The 24,681-nt window shown below is 45.0% G+C and overlaps 1 long non-coding RNA gene across 1 annotated transcript in view; it reads left to right on the top strand.

The window, feature by feature from the left end:
- LOC142072097 (uncharacterized) overlaps nucleotides 1-20,369 on the top strand; it is a 176,873-nt gene extending 156,504 nt beyond the window's left edge. The window contains exon 3 of the long non-coding RNA XR_012668359.1: nucleotides 19,672-20,369. This is a non-coding gene — a long non-coding RNA (uncharacterized LOC142072097). The remainder of the gene's footprint in view (nucleotides 1-19,671) is intronic.
- Nucleotides 20,370-24,681: the final 4,312 nt, after the last annotated feature.

Raw genomic sequence — 24,681 nt, 5'->3', positions numbered from 1 at the left:
CTCAAGTGTCTAGCTGTTAACATCAAGCATTCTCTCTCCAAGAACTTGCACACCTTTGAGTTCACACACGAAAGAGCTACAACCAATTAAAAAGTTCTTGGAGTCCTGCAAAGGGAGGAGGGATGTCCAGGGTGATGCCAGTGAGCTGACAAGGAGAAGCCACTCTAGATGGGCTCTGTGGAGAAGTTTGGCTTTCCCCCAATCCAGGAAACGGGAAGCCGAGGGGAAAATCAGGCTGTTTAACATGTTATCTCTGAAATACTTTTGTTCTCAATAAATGCTTTGATTTAAGGAGGTTGCTCGGTCACTGCTGACCACGGTCATTGCCCCACAGGGAACTGAATTGCATAAATCAGTCTCCGGCTGAGATAAAATCAGTCGTTGACAGGGGACAGCAACCCAGCACACGGTCTCCGAGTGGGAGAATTGAGTGATTCCACACAGAGGCAGGTGACAGCTAGAAGCCCGAGACCATGAGGGGTCAGAGGTTCAGTTTGCCCAGTAACGGGGACAGCTATTACCAGTATAGTACATGTGACAGATAAACAATTCTGCTTCTTAACAGTAGGAGAAAGTGTACATTACAATAAAGTAATTAAGTTACTGTGCTCGCTGGCCAAGCACAGCTGTTTGAATGCTCCTAAAGAACTGCCTCTTCCCCTAGGAGGTAGCTTTGAGATGTTGTCAGAGATGTGTCCGTTTGCTGATGTATCTCATTTGGAGAGCATATGGCTGAGGTCGCAGCAGCATTAGAGAAGCCTCAACATTATCAATGTAACCAGCATAGGGAAGCAAGCTCCATTTGTCTTCTTCCCTAGCAATCTGTCTGACAGGTGGTTTATAGACAGAGGGATCCCATGTTTAGGATTTAAACTGGCCAGCACATGTATTTATGTGGCCCTTGTCACCATAGGATCTTTGCGCCTCACTATCACAAATGGATTTTACCCAGGACACAAGGTACATCCAGTGATTTACCCAAAGACACAAAGTCTGTACTGTCAGGACCAACAGTCAGGTCTCCTGAGTCCTAGTTTACAGCCCTACTTCCTAGACCATTCTCTTCCCTCACCAGTACCTATAGGGATTATAGCAGTTTAGAAAAACCCCAGAGTTTAGGTACTACATGATTTGTATCAGGCAGCATGTGTTGTTGCAGCCCTCGGATCAAATTCCTGCATCTTCTTAATTCCAGGAGCAGTGAGAACTGTGCCATGAATATTCTAGTCAGAGGTGCCTCATTTCGGAGCTCCTAAAAGAGACTGTATCCTTAGCAGTCCACCACTAATACTAACAATGCATACTGTTAAGTTGTGCCTGCAGTGAGTAGATGTGTTTTTCCATTAAGCTTCTTTGTTATTCACCTTCTGGGGATTGACTAAATTAGGTTTCAATCACACCTTGGGCAAGTGGAGGGGGAAGAAAGCACAAATGCAGTGGTTTTTCCCAGTTCCACACTCAGGCTTGTCGTCACATACAGTACTGTGAAGAGCTTCTTCTGTCGGCATAGTTAACCCATCTCCCCAAAAGGCAGTAGCTATGTCGATGGCAGAAGCTCTCCTGTTGACAAAGTGTTGTCTACACAGAGGGGTAGGCTAATATAACTACTTTGCTGTGGATTTTTCACACTCCTGAGCGACGCAGTTATACCGATATAAGTCTGTAGTGGAGACCTGGCCTAGGTCTATCTAGCTTTGAAGGTTCTGACTGAGCTGTAGCTTCACCCACCTACTTCTGCAGTGCTCCTGCTTGAAGTGATGAACTAGGCATCTGCTGTAGGTGTCGTATACAAAAGCGCCTTTGACCCCACTGGATGATCATTGCTGACCCTTCAGCTGGCCTCAATGGGGCTGGGTGGGGTGTAATAGCAGCCAGTTGCCAAAGAGTAGCTGAAAGCAAGTTCAGTGGGGAGGACTCTCTTCTCATTTACACTGGTGTAAATCAGGAGTAATACCACTGCAGTCAGTGGAGTTATACTGGCATAAAAACTCTTTCTGCTGAGAAGATAGTTAGGTTCAGTCTCTGTTCTGGACCAAACCAGAGAGAAGGAGAAGCCTCAACTGGAGTTAAGGGCCTCTACCCAGATTGAGGACCACCAGTCCCAACTTCAGCTGAGCTGCCCTGCTTTACTCAGCTAGCTAGATAACTCATTAAAGAGAGTCATGAAAAGAAACATTGGATTCCTTTCTACTCTGGTGAAGGGCTGACGAGATAGCACATTGCAATGAGACAAAGAATACCCGTTACATACCATGCATATCACTGCCCCTTGCGCTCTCTCCTGCCACCCAGGAAAAGAGTCAGTGCAGAGAAGGAGCTAAATGTTCAAGGGGAACAGCCCCAGGGGCTTGGGAAGAGGCAAGAATGGCTTTCCACCCTGCCCTTTCAGGTGCATCCCTTAACAAGAGGCTGAATGCGACAAAAAGCACCCTTTCCTGATGTGAAATGTACTTGGAACAACCAGCCTTCATGGGTTGTCATGGGGGAATCAAACTAAATACCTCCAGCACTAAAAGCCTGAGCCTTTGCCACTTGGGCTAAAGCAGTAATGCCGGTACTGATATGAAAAGGAGTACTTGTGGCACCTTAGAGACTAACCAATTTATTTGAGCATGAGCTTTCGTGAGCTACAGCTCACTTCATCAGATGCATACCGTGGAAACTGCAGCAGACTTTATATATACACAGAGAATATGAAACAATACCTCCTCCCACCCCACTGTCCTGCTGGTAATAGCTTATCTAAAGTGATCAACAGGTGGGCCATTTCCAGCACAAATCCAGGTTTTCTCACCCTCCACCCCCCCACACAAATTCACTCTCCTGCTGGTGCTAGCCCATCCAAAGTGACAACTCTTTACATAATCAAGTCGGGCTATTTCCTGCATAAATCCAGGTTTTCTCACATCCCCCCCACCCCCATACACACACAAACTCACTCTCCTGCTGGTAATAGCTCATCTAAACTGACCACTCTCCAAGTTTAAATCCAAGTTAAACCAGAACATCTGGGAAGGGGGGGGGGGGTAGGAAAAAACAAGAGGAAACAGGCTACCTTGCATAATGACTTAGCCACTCCCAGTCTCTATTTAAGCCTAAATTAATAGTATCCAATTTGCAAATGAATTCCAATTCAGCAGTTTCTCGCTGGAGTCTGGATTTGAAGTTTTTTTGTTTTAAGATAGCGACCTTCATGTCTGTGATTGCGTGACCAGAGAGATTGAAGTGTTCTCCGACTGGTTTATGAATGTTATAATTCTTGACATCTGATTTGTATCCATTTATTCTTTTACGTAGAGACTGTCCAGTTTGACCAATGTACATGGCAGAGGGGCATTGCTGGCACATGATGGCATATATCACATTGGTGGATGTGCAGGTGAACGAGCCTCTGATAGTGTGGCTGATGTTATTAGGCCCTGTGATGGTGTCCCCTGAATAGATATGTGGGCACAATTGGCAACGGGCTTTGTTGCAAGGATAAGTTCCTGGGTTAGTGGTTCTGTTGTGTGGTATGTGGTTGTTGGTGAGTATTTGCTTCAGGTTGCGGGGCTGTCTGTAGGCAAGGACTGGCCTGTCTCCCAAGATGGTTGAGTCTCTGTGGACCAGCCACTAGAGGGGGCCTATAACACACCAAACAGTGGGTGATAACTGTGGTCTGAGGACTCTCAGTGTAAGTCAACACAGGACAGGGGAGGCAGCTATGTTATCCTAGCTCATCTGTCATCTCAGGTATGACACTGCTGAGGCTTGAACTATATGGTTTGAGGGAAAACAAGGCCAAATGTGAATTTTGTCAAGAGAAAACTGAGTCCTGTGAGCAGGGAGAGAGATGCGAGAGACCTCTATAAATCACAGGACTAATAACTGTTGTAAGTTCTGCTACGGATATATGGCAGTTACTCTTTCTACCATCATATGAATTACTGTGCATTTTAGCTGACCCCTGCTTGCACTCCTGTATCCTTGAATCAGCTGTTGTATAAAGACTTAATGTAGTAGTGGCATGGAGCATATGTAGAAGCATTTAAGGAAACCAAGAGGCTGGTGGTTCCACGTACACTGCTCATGGATTATGATCTGGAACTTTCTATGAGACAGTTGTAAGCAAATGCTGGGCTAGCGCTCTCATCAGATGACCCTGTGGGGTGACTCACATAAAGGATGGTTGTCAAATGCTATTGGTTATTCAGTCCAGTCCCAGACCACATTTTCCACGGGTGTAGTGTTTCTCTACAGTCTCCTGTCCAAAAGCAGGTCTCTGGTTGTATTTAGCTGCATTCAACATGCCTTAGGGCCTCCCCAGAATCATAGACAGGGAGGGCTGGAAAGGGCCTCAAGGAGTTGTCAAGCCCAGCCCCCTGTGCTATGGCAGGGCTGAGAAGCCTGCATGAGAGCTGTGAGGCCACAGCCGTCGGGGTAAAGGATTCTGGGGAGCATTTGGGAAGGTCCTGCTGCAAGCAGCCACTTATAAATGGGCCCCTTCTGAAGCGACACATTAAGTGCAGCAGAGAGAGGAACACCACCTGGCTTGCTGTGCTGGATGGAAGGATGAGTGGACGGGTCTGGAGTACCAAATTCCATCTGTACCTAAGGTGCCAATGCACCTATTGGTCCTGGGCAGCTGAGCAGTGTGATTCTGTGCACAGTGACAGGAGGTTTGAGGAGGCCTTTCACTCACAGCAGCACCCCCCCCCCTGCACCCCACCATTATGCTCAGATAAAGAGACCCTCAGTTTAGCCGTGCTATGGCTGTGTGCAAGTTTGGGAAACTGACTTAACCTCTCTGTGCAATATTTTGTCCATAGGAGTAACTGGTAAGGGACCTTTAAAGTCTGATCCTTTGACAATTGCAAAGCATGAGGGCTTCTTTTTATTTTTTAATGTCAGCCCAATACCACCATGGGGCAAAGGGACCCAAAGAGATTCAATAACTTCCTAAAACCCTACTGGACGTCATTGGTGGGGCTGGGAACTGAAGCCAGATCTCCTGAATCCCAGGCCAGTGCCTTAACCATCACAAGACACCTTCCTCCGGCTGTATATTTCTAGCATAACCCCACTGACTGAAACAGAGCTACTCTTGGTTTATCCTGCTGTACTGAGTGCATAATTGGTCAAAAAATGCCTTTATTTGCCAGTGACCTGAAAGAACAAAAGGATTGCTGCTGATTTTGAACTTGAGTTGTCCTTATTTCAGTGCAGTGAAAACTCATATGTCACTCTTCCTTACCAGAGCAAGCCATTATAACCATTTTCTGAAGCTGCTTGTACACATACCCCTGCTGTACATCAGCCATCAGAAAGCATTTTATCCTCTCCACACTCCCCCTTTCCTTTGCCAAGTTTCTCCTGCTTTTAGAATCATTGAGAAGGGAGCACAAACTGAGCAGTTTCAAGTTCAGTTTTTAGGCTGGTCTCTTCTCTCCCTGAACCCCACCCTGGGCTCCCTTTCTTGCCATGGTTGAGTATAGTAGTAATGAACTTCAAACAAATCATAGCAGACAACTGGCAAAGAGCAGAGATTAATATGTTCAGAACAGTGCCACCATGGGCAGCTTCGGGGTGGAGGGAAATAAAGCAAACTAACTGTTAAGCTCGCCCAAGCCAGAATTCAGTTAATGCTGCTGCCATAGAAAGTCAGCAGTTTATAGGTCTGAGACAGTGTTGCTAGTAAAAATACAGACAAACTGCAACAGAGAGCAAGAGAGTATGTGTAAGAGAGAGTGGCCCCCAAATCTTGTTTCACTTACATAGGTGTAAATGGATATTAGGAAACACTATTTCACTAGGAGGGTGGTGAAGCACTGGAATGGGTTACCTAGGGAGGTGGTGGAATCTCCATCCTTAGAGGTTTTTAAGGCCCGGCTTGACAAAGCCCTGGCTGGGATGATTTAGTTGGTGTTGGTTCAGCTTTGAGCAGGGGGTTGGACTAGATGACCTCCTGAGGTCTCTTCCAACCTTAATCTTCTATGATTCTAAATTAGGATGAACTCATTGAAATAAACAGAGATAGATCTCTGTGTATCTGCTATAAATAAGAGGAGAATTGAGTCCACACTGCTGCATTTCATCAAGTACTTTTCCAGCAAGGCAGGAGTTACAAATCAAGGAACTCTTTCTCTCCCCCACCTCCAAACACATACACCACCAGCCTGTTAAAACACACAAGTTTTGTTTAAATTGATAAAGTATCTCATATGGCTTTATCAGCAGATGTCAAAATTGCCATAAAGAAAGTAGTTAGGATGCTAATATCGTAACGGTCAAGCTTGGCATGAAAATTCCAGAAAGCCTGCTTAATGGGAATGCTAAATTCCCGGATGAAGCACTGGAATGGGTTACCTAGGGAGGTGGTGGGATTTCCAACCTTAGAGTTTTTTAAGGCTCGTCTTGAAAAAGCCTTTGCTGGGATGATTTAGTTGGTGTTTGTCCTGCTTTGAGCAGGGGATTGGACTAGATGACCTCCTGAGATCTCTTCCAACCCTAATATTCTATGATTCTATTCTGAATGTGAACATTAAATGGCATAACAGTACCTGCTCAAGCAATAGCATTGTGGCAGAAAACACCGAGCTCATCTGTCTATAAGATAGTTCTATGCAAGATGGAAAGAATAGCACTTAAACACATGGGGAGTCCCACTGAAGTCAATGGAGTACTCACAAATTTTGTGTTATGCATGTACTTAAATGCTATGATGCAACAAGTGGGTTGCTATATAGGGCAAAGTGAGGAAGATTTTGTGCTTGTTTACACCAGAAAGTAATGTTGCTTTAACTATACCGCTGTTTAAAGTGGGAAAACCCCCTTAGGCCTGTCCACAATAAAAAGGGTTTGGTGGCATATCCATGCTAGTAAAGCTTTACCCACAACCCCTCCTAGTGGAGACAAACTGAGAAGAGAAGGAGACCTGCCCTCTTTTGGAAACAGGGGATGTTGCAAACACATGCTCATATGAGTAGTCCTTACTTATACAGGTATCCCCATTAACTTCAGTGGAAGCTGTAGGTGCTCAGCACCTTTCCAATTCAGAGTGTAAAAGAGGAAGTTATGAACAGACTGGAATGGAATAATACTGGGTCAGCCACTCATCACACAGATCTCTCAGGGTATGTGTACTCTGCGATTAGACACCCGTGGCTGGCTCATGCTAGCTGACTAGGGCTTGCAGGGCATAGGCTGTGGGGCTGTTTAATTACAGTGTAGACATTTGGGCTGAGGCTGCAGCCCGAGCTCTGGGACCCTTCCACTTTGCAGGGTCCTAGAGCCTGGGCTCCAGCCCAAGCATCTACCCTGCAATGAAACACCCCCTTAGTCCAAGCCTGAGTCAGATGACACGGACAAGCTGCAGGTCTGTAACTGCAATGCAGACACACCCTGAGAGGGCTCTTGGACGGTAAGAAAAAATACTGTCAAGATTTTTACTGCCCTGCTCTAAGGTGTGCCATTTTTGTTGTTCTAGGTTTGCAGTTTTATTACCGGCTCTATAGGAGACAAACATTTTAAACAAAGACTCAATCTATTGATCTTATTTCTGTAGCCATTCATTTCTTCGCTAAATAAGATAAAAATCCCAGAACACCTGCCTGATTCTCCTCTCACATACACCAGCCCGAATCAAGAGTGTTTATTTCTTCTGCCTGAAGATCCCAATCAGCAATAAGGGCCCCATTGCACTGTGGCACTGTGCAAACAAATTATACAAAGAGAATGCCTACCGATCTAGGCTTTAAAAATAAACAGGGTAAAGCAGACAGATGGGGGTGGGAAGGCGTGGAAAGACTGAAAAAAACAGGTGTCATTGTATAAGTTAGTCACGTTGGTTTCATTTGAGACAAGAGGCCAGCAGCCTAACCAATGCCAGATGAGAATGATTTGTGAACCTTACAGCAAAAGTAGGGTTTGAAGAGGGATTTGAAAGGGATCAAGTGGCGGCTTTGCTAATTTGCTGGGGAATTGTTGCCCAGAACAAAGGGGTGGCATGAGAAAAACCATGCAGGTGCTTGTGGGGAAAACAGAGAAGACTGTGAATAACTAATTAGCACTCACAGAAGAGTTAACTTCAGTGAACAAGAGAGTGAAGTCCACAGAATTGGGCTAAGATTAGGATCAGGCTCCCACGAGTCCAAAGCTCCCTATCCCTTTGAAGCAGGAGCAGTGGAAGCTTCCTAAAAGTGTAGGGGCCACCTGAGCCAGACCGTAGCCCCGCCCGCTGTACCACCCCTCCCTCCCCCGAGGGCCCACCCCTATGCCGCCCATTCTCCCTAAGCTCCTGCCCCTATACTGCCCTTACCCCCAGACCCCTCCTGCATCGCTTACCCTTACAGCCAGTAAAAAGTGGGAAGGCATAGCCCTCCCACTTTTAAAAGTGCTGGGGCTATGGCCGCCCCCGGTCCCCTCCTGTTCTGGTACCCCTGCTTGGGATTCAAAGTACTATAGCAGGGGACCTGTGGTGGGGTTCATTACAAGATGTAACTTCTGTTTGTTCCCTTCTGCTGCATGTTCACACATTTGCTATCTAATATATTTATACAGAATTATTTATCCTTTACTTGTAATTAGTGATTATGTCCTGCTCCTCCATTCCTCACCCTTTAATGTGTTACCCTATTGATTACGTTTCAAGAGCCCAGCTCACCAGAGAAGTTTATGTGGTAGTATCAAATGATTTACAGTGACTAATGATGTAATACAGGAGTATCATTTGGCCTAGCTAATAGGAAGTAGGATACCAGTCAATAGCTGTAATGGCTTTGTTAGTGACCAGGACTCCTTGTGAGATGGGAATGAGTTGCCACTACCTACTTGTTACCTTTGGGCCAAATCCTCAAGCTGGAGTAAGCTGGCATTGTTCCATTTTTTTCAATAGAGCTACCCAGATTTATCCCAGCTGAAAGTCTATATGGTATTTATATGGCCCTCAGCACTGTATGATCTGAGCACTTCAGAGTTATTACTGACTTTATCCTCATGACTGGCAGTGACCAAGTTGTGAGCAGCCTTGCCTAGTGGTTGGAGCAAGACTCTAGCTTACCTGATAGAGCTGAACTCAGAAGGTGCGGGTCCAGGAGCAATGCCAAGGACAATAGTCGGGAGTCAGAGACCAAAGCCTAAGCCGAAGGGATAACAGGAGCCACAGGTCTGAGCCAGGAGTCAGAGATCAGGAAGGAGCTAGATCAGGTACAGGTAGGGCTAGAGACAGTGGAGGCAGGGACAGGATCAAGCACAGCTGCAGGCTAGAAATGCATTGAGCAGCCATGGGACTGCTGCTGAGCTTAAGTATCAGTCTGCAGACTCCTGCAGCCAGTCAGGTGGCACGGTCAATCAGACAGCTTCTGTCAGGGCCAGCTGCAAACACTGGGTCATGAGGAGACTGGCTCTGCTGCAGGCTGGCCCCTGACAATGGCAGATCTATGGAGTAGAGAGGTATTATCTCCCTTTTACAGATGGAGAATTAACCAAAGTTACACAGGAATTTCATGTCAGTGCTCAGAATGGAAGTCATATCTTAGTGCCTGTCCATTGCTTTATCCACAAGACCATGTTTCTTCTGTTAAGATAATAATTGGGGGTATTAATCTAAGGGGATGTCTACACTGGCAGAGTTACAGCCCCAGCAGTTACAGGGCCTCTCAGAGAGCGCTGAAGGGAAACCGCTGTTGTGTGTTCACACTGACCGCTGCCTGAGCAATAGTGTGTTCACACTTGCAGCGATATTCAGAGCAGTGCACTCTGGGCAGCTATCCCACACAGCATCTCTTCCTCTTGTGCCGCTAAGACTTGTGGGAAGGCGGAGGGGGTCGCGGGGCACCCTGGGTCCTGTCCCAATGCCTTGTGATATATTGCCTCGCATCCCAGCAATCCCTGTGCTTCCGTCTGCATTTGGCACCAGAGTACTGCGCGCAGTTTGTGTACTGAGCACTCTGCCTCTTCGGTCTTCAGGAATGGATCCCGCACTGTTGACCAGTATGCTACTTGCTCTCCCTAACACATCACGAGTGGCAGTGGAGTTATTCCTTAAACTACAAAGGCAAGAGGAGTGTGACATTCATCTCACCACACATAGTAGCTATGACATGAGATTGCTTGTGGGATTCACGGAGGTGCTGACCACAGTGGAATGCCGCTTTTGGGCTCAGGAAACAAGCACTGAGTGGTGGGATCACATCGTCATTCACGTCTGGGATAATGAGCAGTGGCTGCAGAACTTTCGGATGAGGAATGCCACATTCATGGGACTGATGAGCTTGCCGCAGCCCTGCAGCACAAGGACATGAGAATGAGAGCTTCCATGTCATTGGAGAAGTGCGTGGGGATTGCACTGCGTAAACTGGCAACTCCAGACTGCCACCAATCTGTCGCTAACCAGTTTGGAATGGGAAAGTCGACTGTGGGACTGTTGACAGAAGAGTGCAGGGCCATAAATTGCACCCTTCTCCAAAAGACCATGACTCTGAGCAACATGCATGACATTGTGGATGCCTTTGCACAAATGGGCTTCCCTTACTGCAGAGGAGTGATAGATGGCATGCATATTCCACTTCTGGCAACAGACCACCTAGCCACTGAGTACATTAATTGGAAGGGGTATTTCTCAGTGGTTCTTCAGGCGCTTGTGGATCACCGTGGGCGTTTCACAGACCTTAACGCAGGCTGGTCCGGAAAGGTGCATGACGCAGACATCTTTCGGAACACTGGCCTGTTCAGGAAGCTGCAAGCAGGGACTTTCTTTCCGGACCAGAAGATCACCATAGGGGAAGTCAAATGCCCATTGTGATCATGGGAGGCCCCATCTACCCCTTAATGCTGTAGCTTATGAAGCCATACATGGGGCACCTTCAGAGCAGCAAGGCTGAGCAAGTGAAGAATGGCTGTTGAGTGTGCTTTTGGCCGTTTAAAGGCCTGCTGGCGCTGCCTCTGTGGGAAGCTGGACCTGACCAATGACAATATTCCTCTGCTTATAGCCACGTGCTGTATACTCCATGATATTTGTGAAGGGAAGGGTGAAAGCTTCACTCAGGGCTGGACCTCTGAGGCTCAGCACCTGGAGGCTGAATTTGAACAGCGAGAGACCAGGGCTATTAGAGGGGTGCAGCACAGGGCCATAAGGATCAGGGATGCCATGAGGCAGCAAGTTGAAGCTGAAAGCCACTAATATTTGTTGCTATGCTCAGGAGTGCAGTGCTTGTAATGCTAGGAGGTGATTGTGATTGGTGCAGACGATGCAATACAAGAGTTCTAAGATAAGTGTCTGTTGCTTTGCAGGGCTCTGCTTGCTTTCAATTAATAGAATAAAAAGATTGCTTTCAAACCAACACAATTCTTTTATTAAAACAACCCAAGGAGACAGAGAAACAAAAACACACATCAGCACTGAGGGGGATGGGGGGAAGGGAAGGTCCCAGGAGGAGGTGGGGTCCTGGGAAAGTTAAAGATTTGTATATGTCCAGGGATCATATCCAACCTTCTCCTGTGGAGTACAGTGCAGCGGGTACTGTAATTCGACAGGGCTAAACTGTTCCTCTGTTGCTACAATGTACAATAACTTTTGAGATTCAATCCATTCCTGTGGCACACTTCACAGCCTTTCAGACAATACACACACCATCACGGCAAAGTAGGTGGTGGGGTGGAGGGAAATGGTAGCCAGCCATCACATAGAACAACTGTAGGAAGAGAGGTTTTTTGGTTGTTTTTTAAATCCAGGAAAACCTGGCTCACCCCTTTTCTTACATAGGAGCGTTTAATCTCCTCAAGTACCCTCTGAGAGCACACTCAGCTAATTTAGGTTGGAAGCATCAAAGGCTGATGAGATTTCAACCATATGGTTGCAAGGTGGAGGAAGATGCTACCACTATGCCAGTTTTCTCACAGAGGGTCAGAAAACCTATGATGGATTCCCTGGGAGTTTCCCAGAAAAGTTCCATCAAGGGCTTAGGGGCTGTCCCTTCTCCCACCCAGCACTGGCAGGGGATCCAGGCCCAAAGCCATCATGTGTATCAAGGTGAAATGCCTTTGTAGCTCAATCACAATGCCCACTATCCCTGGCTCCTTCAGAATCTGTTCTCCCATGGAGTATCCTGTTAGCCACTGCTGCTACCTCCCCTCCCACCCCAAACCCTCCTCAAACTGATTTTTAGAGGTGCTGTCCCTGCAGTCCTATGGGAAGAGCTGGACTTCTTCCCAACTCCTTAGCTGGTCCTCTTTGTCCAGAGTCTCTTGCCTACAAAGAGTTCCTTCATGGATAGGGGAAGAAGAAATATTGAGTATGGGGCAACACCACTCTTCACCACTGCACCCTCTTCAGCCCATCATCTACTGGGTTTTGCTCCCCTCCTCCCACAACTGGGAGTTGGGGGGAAGAGACAGCATATAAGGCCCTTAGCCGATAAATCTCATCAGAATGAAAAAAAATCCTGTAGAATTCAACAGAGATTATTTCCTTGCTATAGAATGCTCTAGGATTTTTTTAAACAACTAGAGAGGATACAATTCCCTACTAAACTCCATAGATTTCTACAGTGATTTCTATAGCACCCTCTTTTTAAAAATTATATTGGCTAATTCCTATTAAATTCTATAGGGCTTCCCCCCTCTCCCTCTACTACATATATGTGTATGTGTTTTAACCCATTCTACTCTTAATTGATCTGAGATGGATTCAGGCTAAGGGATTTTTCCTGGCTGAATAAAAGTAATTTTACTTGCTGATCTGCATAGCGTTTTACTGCTGTCTGAATAACGAAGATGAATCTTTGTCTGTGGAATGAGTTCTTGGAAGAACACAACTGAACAACTGAGCCATTTTAGCTACTGGTTTGATCATGGATTGCTAATGCATGTATAAGCAAATGTATACAATGGCTAATTATGTTTTATTCCCTGTAGCTTCCAATATTCTTCCAGCTTTTTTTTCACTTCCACGCTGAAGTGACATCTTGACGGGCCCTTGATAAATGCTGATTAATCGAATCAGGATTGGGATTTGTTAGTGAGCGACAGCAATGCAAATAAATACAGCAGGTGAACTGGAGTTCATGGTGTCATTGCAAAGATTAAAGAGCTAATCTAGGCCTGATTGGTGTCAAGATGGGTATACATCTTTTTGACTGGACACGTTTGTTTCTTTAATCATGTCACTAGATTTTTGTTTTCATTACAGACGATTTTCAGAACATGGATTCTGCTTTGTAGTCTGTTCTTCCTCAGAAATATATTATTTATTTTCCGCACTCTTTTTAGTAACGTTTTCCATGTTTATTCAGCAGTAAATCTTAAGAGGGAGCACAAAAACACCCTGTGAAGTATCAAATAGCTACTAACTGTTTCCTGATACGTTTCCAAAACAGAGTACAGTACACTTATTGTTGGCATTGCAGTTGGGCCCAGATGCTCCAGTCATGAACCAGGACCCAGTTGTGCCAGGTACCGTACATAGGACAAAAAGACGGTCCCTGCCCGCAAAGAGCTACAATCTAAGTAATACTACAGAGATGAGTAAGGGGGCAGGATTTCATTTGAGATGCAAAAAATTTTCCTAAAATGTAAGTTGTCATATTACTTGTTTCTCACCTGCCCACATTTCAGGAATGCTTTCCAAAGTGTGGATAGAGTTGTGGTATATTGGAAACTGTGTTAAAGTTACAAACTATCACTTGTGGCACCTTAGAGACTGACCAATTTATCTGAGCATAAGCTTTCGTGAGCTACAGCTCACTTCATCGGATGCATCCGATGAAGTGAGCTGTAGCTCACGAAAGCTTATGCTCAGATAAATTGGTTAGTCTCTAAGGTGCCACAAGTACTCCTTTTCTTTTTGCGAATACAGACTAACACGGCTGCTACTCTGAAACTATCACTTGTAACTTTAAATGTGATGCTTTCCAGATCCTTCTTACAGGCTAGGGACTCTATAGGGAAGCCATGAAGTCTAGGTCTTCTGCAGTCAGTGCCAGCCTACAGCAAGGTGCTGTGAGTTGTGCCTCTCTGTCTTAGGCTATGTCTAAACTTACAGCGGTGTGTAGAGTAGAGGTGCTACACAGGTAGCTACCTGTCATAGTGAACATGTAGTGGTGGGGGGAGGAAGTGGGAGCAGTCTCCAGTGTGGGGACTGCCGCAGCCTTTCTCCACTGCCTTGGCCTTTCATTGCAGTGGGGAGAGGCTCTGGCAGTGGGATGCTACACTACTAAAAATAGCAGGGAATGTAGAGTGGGAATGTAGAGTGTGTGTCGGGTATATAACAGACAGAGATTAAGGGCTGGATTTTAAAAGGATTTAGAAGCCTCATTGACACTTTAGGCACCTAAATCCCATCATCAGGCCCCACTGGGATTCACAAAGCCCCCACTCTCCTGTCGCCAAACACAAAATTGCTCGGTGCCAAAATGTTTGCAGTAAAAGTTCCCTAGGTGCATATGTTTCTGCCTCTGTACATGCACACTGCACCCTCATGTTAAGGTCTGGTAACCAAAGCCTCAGACCGAGGCACAAAACAAGGGAAAGGTAGGCATTCCTCTGCCTAACTTATCTTCTGTGCTCAATGCTGGCTTTTGTGAATCCCATTTGGAGGCAACTGTCTCTTCCCCTTCATTGTCCAGGGAAGCTAGGTGCCCAACTCAGGCTTTGTGAATCCCTGTGATTTTCTAGCTGCCTAACGTTCATTGTGAATTGAGTCCTTGGAGCCTTGCCAAGATCTCTGACATCCTAGAAAAGAACTGGAAATTGAGTCCAGTTTTCCTGAATCCCAGTCCAGTGCCTTAGCCTGAAGGCCATTCTCCACTCTTGGTCCTGGGCATTCAGGAATTTGTTGTGTGTATGTGGAAGGGGAGGTAGAAGGTGGTTGGTTACTAGGAGGGAGTTGGATTAATTTAGGTAGATATTACTCTCAGATCTCTTTCTTGAGTCCCTTTATCTGGCAGTGATTTGGGTTTGAATGGTCTGTGTACTGAATTGCACAATGTTTAATGAGGAAATTTGGACTCTTTAATAATTGGGCTAGGCCACTGTAGTGTTAAAATTATTTTTCTGTTTTTGCTCTCTCATTTCATCAAGTGTGTTGAGTCTTTTCTGGCAAGCTTGTTCTCTTTAGGATTGTTCTTTGTTTCCTGTGGAAACTTCATGTAGTTTGTTTTGATTTGCTTTTTTGGTGAGCAAGAGTAGCTGCATGACCTCAACAAGACTTTTCCAGCTCTAATTTCTTTGATTTGTATCAAATATGGAAAAAGAATCACATCCCCAGAAGTTAAATGTAACTAAATCAAAATTATTTGTTTCAGCCATATATTATAGTCAATGTAAACCCAGACATACCCCGATTTTTAAAGTGTATTTGTTGCCAACACTGCCTAGGATAGGCTATTTCTTTGTATACATTTATGCTAACAATACCTTTTATATAGTTAAGCTTTTGGGGGCAGGACTGGTCATTTATTAGGTCTGTAGAGCACCCAGCACAGTGGCACCATGGCCTCGCTGAAACCTCTTGACAATACTGCAATGTAAGTGTTAAATAGTAATAATTCTCAATGCACTATCATATTACAGAAGACAGAGGTATGCCTCACACTACATATAAAGGAATTAGCTCCAATATTCCCAGGCTTAAAATTAAATACTGGAGCCTGTTGCTAATATGAACACTTCCTAGGGAAAACCCAACCCAATCTATAAGAGAATAATAATCTGGTTTATGTGGGGAATACTTTCACTGCATTTAAAAGTAGACACAACTCAGAACTCAAGGAACCTTGAAGCAAGCTCATTTGAGTTTCAGGACTGGGCTTGTGTTTGAATCCCTAGTTTTTGTTCTGGGTCAGAAACACACCAGAAGCATCTGACCTGCCCTATCAATTCCTTCTCAAGCCTCCTTGTGAGATTTCAGCTTGAAGATGATGGCTGTTTTGTGAGAGCAGCTGATCTTGCAGACTTCTGTCATTCAGCTGTTTAGGACCAAATTCTCATGAGAACACTTCACAGGTTTTTGATACCATCAGATCTAAACCCTGGCCCTGACTCAGTCACAAATCCAAACCTTGACTGAGGCCAGATCAAAATACAAATACTGCCTCCTTAGCCTCTGGCCTAGTTAAGCAGCCCAGTCGGGAAAGGGGGCGCAAAGGTGGGTCTAAGCCATTTATTTTTGAACCACAACCCCAGTGACCAGGTTACTGTACATCAGGCTGATCCCACATCTGAAATTAGAGCAGCTGGAAGGTTGCTCTAATTTTCAACTCTTGCATATACTTAAGAGGCTGTCATGGCACTGGGGTGCCTGGATGAATGCAGAGAATCATCGCTAGGGCTCAAGGACTCCCAGCCCATTGCCTCTGCTCAAGCATAGAGATGCAAGGTTATGTAGAGCCTTATAGAGGGAAACCTACTACAGGCAGGTAAGCTGGCTGAGACCACTCTACATCAGCAGAGCTTCCCTATTTACAGGCTACAGGGTACATAAATAGTGGTGGAAGAGACGGTCTCAGCTCATTCCTTGTATCACTCATTTAGTCTCCCCAGAAAGCTATTCCTTAGCAATAATAATCAGTCACGGAGGCAGAACACCTTTAAATCCAAAAACTCCAAAGTAACCTGAACATTTTACAGCCAACGCTCATTCTGCAGGAATCCTTTCATGCACAGCTGAAACACAGCAGGCTTTCAACCGTGCAAGTACTACACAATGGTTCAGAGTGGACGGTGAAGTATACCTTTGCCAACGAGAGGGTGAGTGGGTAAATTATCCTTCAGCGGAGAGAAGCCAGTCAAACCAAGAAGGGGAACAGACCCATTCTCTTCAGGGCTTACCTCTAACCTCATCCCAAAGTCTCCTCAGGGTCAGCAGTAAACACAGTTCCCAGGGACCTATGCTGTACAGTAGGCAAAATAAGTCCCTAATTTCCCTCAGTCACCAGTGTCAAGGCAAACAGAAGGCAAACTCCCCTTCCTGAGGGCTCAAAAGCAACCTCAGCTGCTGCAGAGGGAGCCTGTCTACAGGCAAGGCACTCCCTCTCAGCATGTTCGACTCTAGATATTTCCAACATCCAGCCTATGAACTGTTCTTCCCCTTTTTATATGCTCCAGGTTGGTTTACTGGGAGGCTAATGGGCTCCAGCTGCTTTGAACCCCTGCACATTAATCCTTATCTTCCTGCAAAGAAGCCCATCCTAGAACCATGGACTTTCTGAAAGAGGTTCCAGATGAGTAGTAAACCACATGATGCATTTCTCCCTTTTGAGCAAACCCACAGGTGTGCTCCTTCAGTGTGACCATAGTCTTCTGTTTCCAGGAAAACAACCACCACAACCACCTTGTGTTGCCATGATCATTTTCATTTCCTGGCTGATATCCCATTACCGTGCCAGGTACTACTGAGAAATACAGGGGGTTGAGTCCTTCATGTCATTGCAGGGCATGTGGCTGATAATTTACAAATAGGTTTACTGCTAGATTATATTGCACTATCTTCAAGGCCCAGCAGATGACTAGACATTCTTTCTCCATGAGGGAGGATACAGTCTCTTTAGCAGAGACTGTTTCTACCCCTGGAATGTACACACAAAGACCACTACTAGGACTCTATCTACAAATGAACTTCTGCTCATAGTCCAAACTACGTAGCACAGGTGGGATACATATGTATACACTGGACATATCAGTGAGATGTTCTGTAAGGGCAGTGAAGTAAGGCACAAATTACAGAAAACATCCTGTTGAGAAAGATCATGTTTGGCATTTTGTCCTTAGGGTTGGAGTTTTAAACAATCTCTTGTGTTCTGTATGGGGCCATTCACACCCTCCCTCCCCACAATGGTTTGTCTACTCTGCATTTAAACCCAGGCTTAGACTCAGGTTTGAGCCCAAACCCCCATCCTGTCCACACACAAATATTTCTGACTTGAGTCCATAAGCCCTGCTGCTGGGCAGGTGATCAGAGCCCAAGTCCCACTAGGACTTGGGTCCAAGCCCTGTCTTTTTGTAATGTGGATGCAGTTGAGGACTGGGTCTCCAGACTCATTCCCAGATAGTCGCCAACACTTTTCCAAAGTCCCCTGGGCCAGTATTTTCCAGCTCTTCTATCCCCAAAGTACCCACTTGATTCCCCGGAACTGAAAGCAACCCTTCTTTCCCATGGTCACCACCGCATTGCAAACACAGTTAACCAGCTTCTATGTTCGCTTCCGGCACCAAGAACACTACTAACTGGCCACAGGAACAGAGACAGATTCTGGTAAATTTATGGTGCAAAGCAAACAAAAATACCCAAAATGATCATATGTACCAGGATGCTGGTAAATTTTACAGTGAATTGCTTGACCACATTTGGGTTGATTATGAAATATATTCAAGAGACCAAATAACCAATATCAGTCAGCTTGATTGCTCAAAGCGAATAAGGATATAGCACAGGGAAAAGGTTCAGCACGATACTAGTCTCTGGGAAACCATCTCATGCAACATTGTTACATTCACCTTACTTGGCAAGGGTGCTCCCAAAGTTGCAGACCAAAGCCATCCTTTTATACCCTACCTGTTTACAAGTGAAAGGTACAGTACGTTATCTGAAACTTGCTTTAACCAATCAGTTTTCTAACCTGTTTCTCTGGTACCATTATCCCTTTGTTCTGAACACATGCATTCCAGGTACCTGTAATGGGGGATCGTGTTTGTGTGTGTGTGTGTAGACCATAGGTGCTGTATTAACTTTCTGAAATGCACTGGGGGGTTGTATGTAGTCTATGGAACCCATATTATGAGTCCCGAAACACCAGGGAGCGGAGTGTTTTGTGGTCCTTTGTTGCATAAGTATGAGCCTGGGGACAGAGGGCTGATATTTAGGTGATGTACCCTATTATGAGTCTGGATTGTCCCTGAGTTATGTATATAGTCCATGGGTGCTGTATTATGGATCCAAATTGTCCAGTATATTTATATATCATCCATGGGTGCTGTATTATGTGCCCAAGTTGCACTGGGGTGCCTGGATGAATGCAGAGATTTCAGGGAGGTTGAAATACACCTGCAGGCTACCACAGCATCCTGTTGATTCCCCCATGAATTTTCACCCAATCCTGTTTGCTGGTGATTGAAAACTTTTCCCAGAGCAGGAACTCCAGACGGGTGGTCATATATCAGGGCAGGACATGTGTATTAGGGTCTTCTCTGTATTGTCACTAGCCCTCTCTATTAATTCATGTGCTGGTTAGTCACCATCAGCCTAAAAAAGCTCATTAACATACAAGTCAGGCCTGCCTGTGGTAGCCTGGAATAGAAGATCCCTTTGCCATTCAGGATAGAACTGTTATATCTCCCAGAAAGTTGACTGTCTAAAAGGATTGTAAAACCATAGGCAATAAACCATGGAAGTGGTGTCCCCGAAACCTCCTGCCTCCCCATAAGGGAACAGTGGTCTGGAATTTTGGAAATAATCTAAACTGATTTTGTAAATTAGACCTTATCATAATGTCTGATGGCTTTTTGCTCTGCTCACCTCTTCGAAGTGTCCAAGGGGTGTCTGAGAACTGAATTTTCCCCCTCAGAACATAATGAAACCCAATGATAAAAAAATATCATTTTTGACCTTAAGATTCCACAGCCACTTTTGCTACAGGTGAAATCAATCCATTTTTGATATACTCAGTATATAATAGTATATTATTTCATTTGTTGTGGCAGGCCCTTCTACCTCTGCAGGGCAACCACAGTCAAACAGAAGTCTTGCGAGGTTCACATCCATACTGGGGTCAAGGAAGAAGCTGGCACGTAAAGAATTAATGGTTGACATCTTGGATAAGGCCAACCAGCAGCTGCAATACCAATGGCAGAAGGATGCAGGCCAGCCTGTCAAACAGAGAAAGGCCGCAGAGTGTGAGGAAAGATTATCAGCTCAGTTTCTGGAGCATGAATGGTGCTTGAGGAAGGAAGATAGCCCTCAGCAGAAAGAACTAATTGAGCGGCTGCTTGCACTCATGGCAGAGAGACTACAGGCTCCAGACCCAGTTCCAGCTCCACCTGTGTCTGCCCTGTCTCCATGCCCTGAGTTGCCACCACACTACCATCTCCTGGAGTCCGGGTACCCTTTGTGTAATTCTGTGGTTGGATGGTCTATACCACAAGAAATGGACAGAAGATGGAATGGGCAAATGTACCCTGTTCATTCCTCTACTCCTGTGCAGCAGCGGCCAGTGTGGCAAAACACACTAGAAGGGCCTAGAGAACATAACGGCGGGGACACTCAGAATTAGCGAAACTGAGCTGGAGTGTTTTATGTGTAATGTTCACTGTTTTTGCACTGATTTTATGAGCACGGTTCTCTATTTGTTTTCATTATTGTTTTTATACAAAAAATTGGTCTTGGGGCTTTGATGGCAGCTGACCTGGCTATCAGTTTTTTAATATTGTCAGTTTTTAATTAATGCATGTCTAGAAATAAAGTGTTTTGTATGCACACAGGTGTGATATCATGAGGATTATTTATGATCTTTTCTAAAGCTCAACTCTCTTCTGAGGGGGACAGAGGCACCCATCTGTAGCCCTGGCATGGCATCCTGGGAGGTATGCTGTCTGCCAGGGGCCCCCATCTGAGATGATATGGAGGGATTGTCATGGATCATACAGCCTTCTGACTACTACCCCATGCTACTCATCCATGTGGGCACCAATGATCCTGCGAGGTATGACCCCCAGAAAATCAGAAGTGACTACAGGACTCTGGGAGCAAGGGTGAGGGAGTTGGGAGCGCAAGTGATGTTCTCTTCAGTCCTTTCAGTCAAGGGTAGGGGCCCAGGCAGAGACAGATGCCTGGCTGCGAGGATGGAGGTGAATGCCTGGCTGCGAGGATGGTGTCACCAGGAAGGCTTCGGCTTCCTTGATCACGGGATGCTGTTCCAGGAAGAAGGACTGTTAAACAGAGATGGGGTCCACCTATTGAAGAAGGGGAAGACATATTTGCCGACAGACTGGCTAACCTAGTGAGGAGGGCTTTAAACTAAGTTCAAAAGGGGCAGGTGACCAAAGCCGACAGGTAAGTCAAAAACATGGAGACTTGGGAGAAAGGTCAGAATCTCGGGGGAGCATGGGCTGTTATAGCAGAAATAAGGGAGAGACAAGACAGAACGGGGAGGGGGGGATCAAATCAGTATCTTAGATGTCTGTATACTAATGCAAGAAGTATTGGGAATAAGCAGGAAGAACTCAAAATGCTAGGAAATAAACACAACTATGACATAATTGGCATCACGGAGACTTGGTGGGATAATAGGCATGACTGGAATATTGGTATAAAAGGATACAGCTTACTCAGGAAGGACAGGCAGGGAAAAAAGGGAAAAGTTCCCTTATATATTAAAAATGTATACACTTAGACTGAAGTTGAGATAGAAATAAGAGACAGACTTGCGGAAAATCTCTGGGTAAGGCTCGAAGGGATAAAAAACAAGGGTGATGTCATGGTAGGGGGCTACTACAGACCACCAAACCAGGAAGAAGGGGTGGATGAGGCTTTTTTTAAACAACTAACAAAATCATCCAAAGCACAGGACTTGGTGGTGATGGGGGACTTCAACTACCCAGACATCTGTTGGGAAAATAACACAGCAGGACACATATTATCCAACAAGTTCTTGGAATGTATTGGAGACAATTTTTTGTTTCAGAAGGTAGAGAAAGCTACTGGGGGGGGGGACGATGTTATAGATTTGATTTTGACAAATAGGGAGGAACTGGTTGAGAATTTGAAAGTGGAAGGCAACATGAGTGAAAGTGATTGTGAAATGGTAGAGTTCATGGTAGGAGGGAGAACAGCACAACAAAGACAATGGATTTCAAGAAGGCAGACTTTAGCAACTCAGGGAGTTGGTAGGTGAAATCCCATGGGAAGTAAGTCTGAGGGGAAAAACAACTGAAGACAGTTGGCAGTTTTTCAAAGAGGCATTATTAAGGGCAAAAGAGCAAACTATCCCCTGCGTAGAAGAAATAGGAAGTATGGCAAGAGACCACCCTGGCTTGACCAGGAGATCTTCAATGATCTAAAACTCAAAAAGGAGTCATACAAAAAGTGGAAACTCAGTCAAATTACAAAGGATGAATATAAACAAATAACACAAGTATGTAAGGACAAAATTAGAAAAGCCAAGACACAAAACGAGGTCAAACTAGTTAGGGACATAAAAGGAAACAAGAAAACATTCTACAAATACGTTAGAAGCAGGAGGAAGACCAAGGTCAGTGTAGGCCCTTTACTGAATGAGTGGGGAAAAATAATAACAGAAAATGCGGAAATGGCAGAGATGCTTAATGACTTCTTTGTTTGGGTTTTCACCAAGAAGGTTGGTGGCGATTGGACATCTAACACAGTGAATGCCAGTGAAAATGAGGTAGGATCAGAGTCTAAAATAGGGAAAGAACAAGTCAAAAATGACTTAGACAAGTTAGATGTCTTCAGATCACCAGGGCCTGATGAAATGCATCCTAGAATACTCAAGGAGCTGACTGAGGAGATATCTGGGCCATTAGCAATTATCTTTGAAAAGTCATAGAAGACGGGAGACGTTCCAGAATACTGGAAGAGGGCAAATATAGTGCTCATCTATAAAAAGGGAAATAAGGACAACCCGGTGAATTTCAGACCAATCAGCTTAACTTCTGTACCTGGACATATAATAGAGCAAATAATTAAGCAATCAATTTACAAACACCTAGCAGATAATAAGGTGATAACAGTCAGAATGAATTTGTCAAGAACAAATCATATCAAACCAACCTGATAGCTTTCTTTGACAGGGTAACAAGCCTTGTGGATAGGGAGGAAGAAGTAGATGTGGTATATCTTGACTTTAGTAAGGCTTTTGAAACTGTCTCACATGATCTTCTCATAAACAAACTAGGGAAATACAACCTAGATGGAGCTACTATAAGGTGGGTGCATAACTGGTTGGAAAATCACAGTCATGCTGGAAGGGGATAGTGAGTGGGGTCCCACAGGGATCGGTTCTGGGTCCTGTTCTGTTCAATATCTTCTTCAATGATTTAGATAATGGAATAGAAAGTACACCTATAAAGTTTGCAGATGATACCAACCTGGGAGGTGTTGCAAGTGCTTTGGAGGATAGGATTAAAATTCAAAATCATAGAATCATAGAATATCAGGGTTGGAAGGGACCGCAGGAGGTCATCTAGTCCAACCCCCCTGCTCAAAGCAGGACCAGTACCCAACTAAATCATCCCAGCCAGGGCTTTGTCAAGCCTCAGTGATCTGGACAAACTGGAGAAATGGTCTGAAATAAATAGGATGAAATTCAATAAGGACAAATGCAAAGTACTCCACTTAGGAAGGAACAGTCAGTTGTGCACATACAAAATGGGAAATGACTGCCTAGGAAGGGGTACTGAGAAAGGGATCTGGGTGTCATAGTGGATCACAAGCTAAATCTGTGTCAACCGTGTTAATCGTTGCAAAAAAAGCAAACATAATTCTGGGATGTATTAGCAGGAGTATTGTAAGCAAGACAGGGGAAGTAATTCTTCTGCTCTACTATGCTCTGATTAGGCCTCAACTGGAGTATTGTGTCCAGTTCTGGGCACCACATTTCAGGAAAGATGTGAACAAATTGGAGAGAGTCCAAAGAAGAGCAACAAAAATGATTAAAGGTCTAGAAAACTTGACCTATGAGGGAAGAGTGAAAAAAACTGGGTTTGTTTAGTCTGGAGAAGAGAAGACTGAGAGGGGACATGATAACAGTTTTCAAGTACATAAAAGGCCGTTACAAGGAGGAGGTAGGAAAATTGTTTTTCTTAACCTCTGAGGATAGGACAAGAAGCAATGGGCTTAAACTGAAGAAAGGGCAGTTTAGGTTGGACATTAGGAAAAACTTCCTAACTGTCAGAGTGGTTAAGCACGGGAATAAATTGCCTAGGGCGGTTGTGGAATTTCGATCACTAGGGATTTTTAAGAGCACTTGTCAGGGATCGTCTAGATAATACTTAGTCCAGACTTGAGTTCAGGGAACTGGACTTGATGACCTCTCGAGGTTCCTTCCAGTTCTATGATTCTACATCATAGCAATCCATAAGTGGTGGTTGAAGTATATGGCCATTTTATAGAATACAGATAAAAAATGCCTATAAGACAAAATATAATCCATCATATCCATAAAATCAAATTAATAAGAACTACTGCCTCTTGTAGGAAGTGTGAATGGGAGCCATCTTCCCCTCCCTGAAAATATTTCAATCACTATTCATATTACCACATACATTCATACACATACTATTTCCCCTCATCCATGGAGCTGTGCTATCCCGTAATGTGGGAGCAAAAAGTATCCCTGAGTTCTGTTGCATGTGTAGATCCTGCCCCAGGAATGACAGGTGCACTTTCTGGCTGAGTGTACAGGTCCAGCAGTCCAGCTGTATCCTGAGACCACTCCCAGTGAAATGGATCCCCTTTGTCCTTGCAGACATTGTGCAGAGCACAGAAGGGCACAATAATCCAGAGACTATTGATAACACTGGCATCCAAATGGTCCTGCAAACAGCACCAGTGGGATTTCAACCACGATCCTATGGCTACTGAGTGTGTAATTAAACCTTCTTTTGCCAGAACCTCGAAGATCAGGGTACAGTTTCACAAGCCTTGGCAAAAGAGGGTACATGGGGTCTCCTAGAATAACAGTGGGGATAGTTACT

Source organism: Caretta caretta, chromosome 5, assembly GCF_965140235.1.
Source record: "Caretta caretta isolate rCarCar2 chromosome 5, rCarCar1.hap1, whole genome shotgun sequence".
NCBI classification, from domain to species: domain Eukaryota; kingdom Metazoa; phylum Chordata; order Testudines; family Cheloniidae; genus Caretta; species Caretta caretta.
The sequence above is the reverse complement of the archived record's forward strand: the minus strand, read 5'-3'. Positions and strand labels throughout refer to the sequence as shown.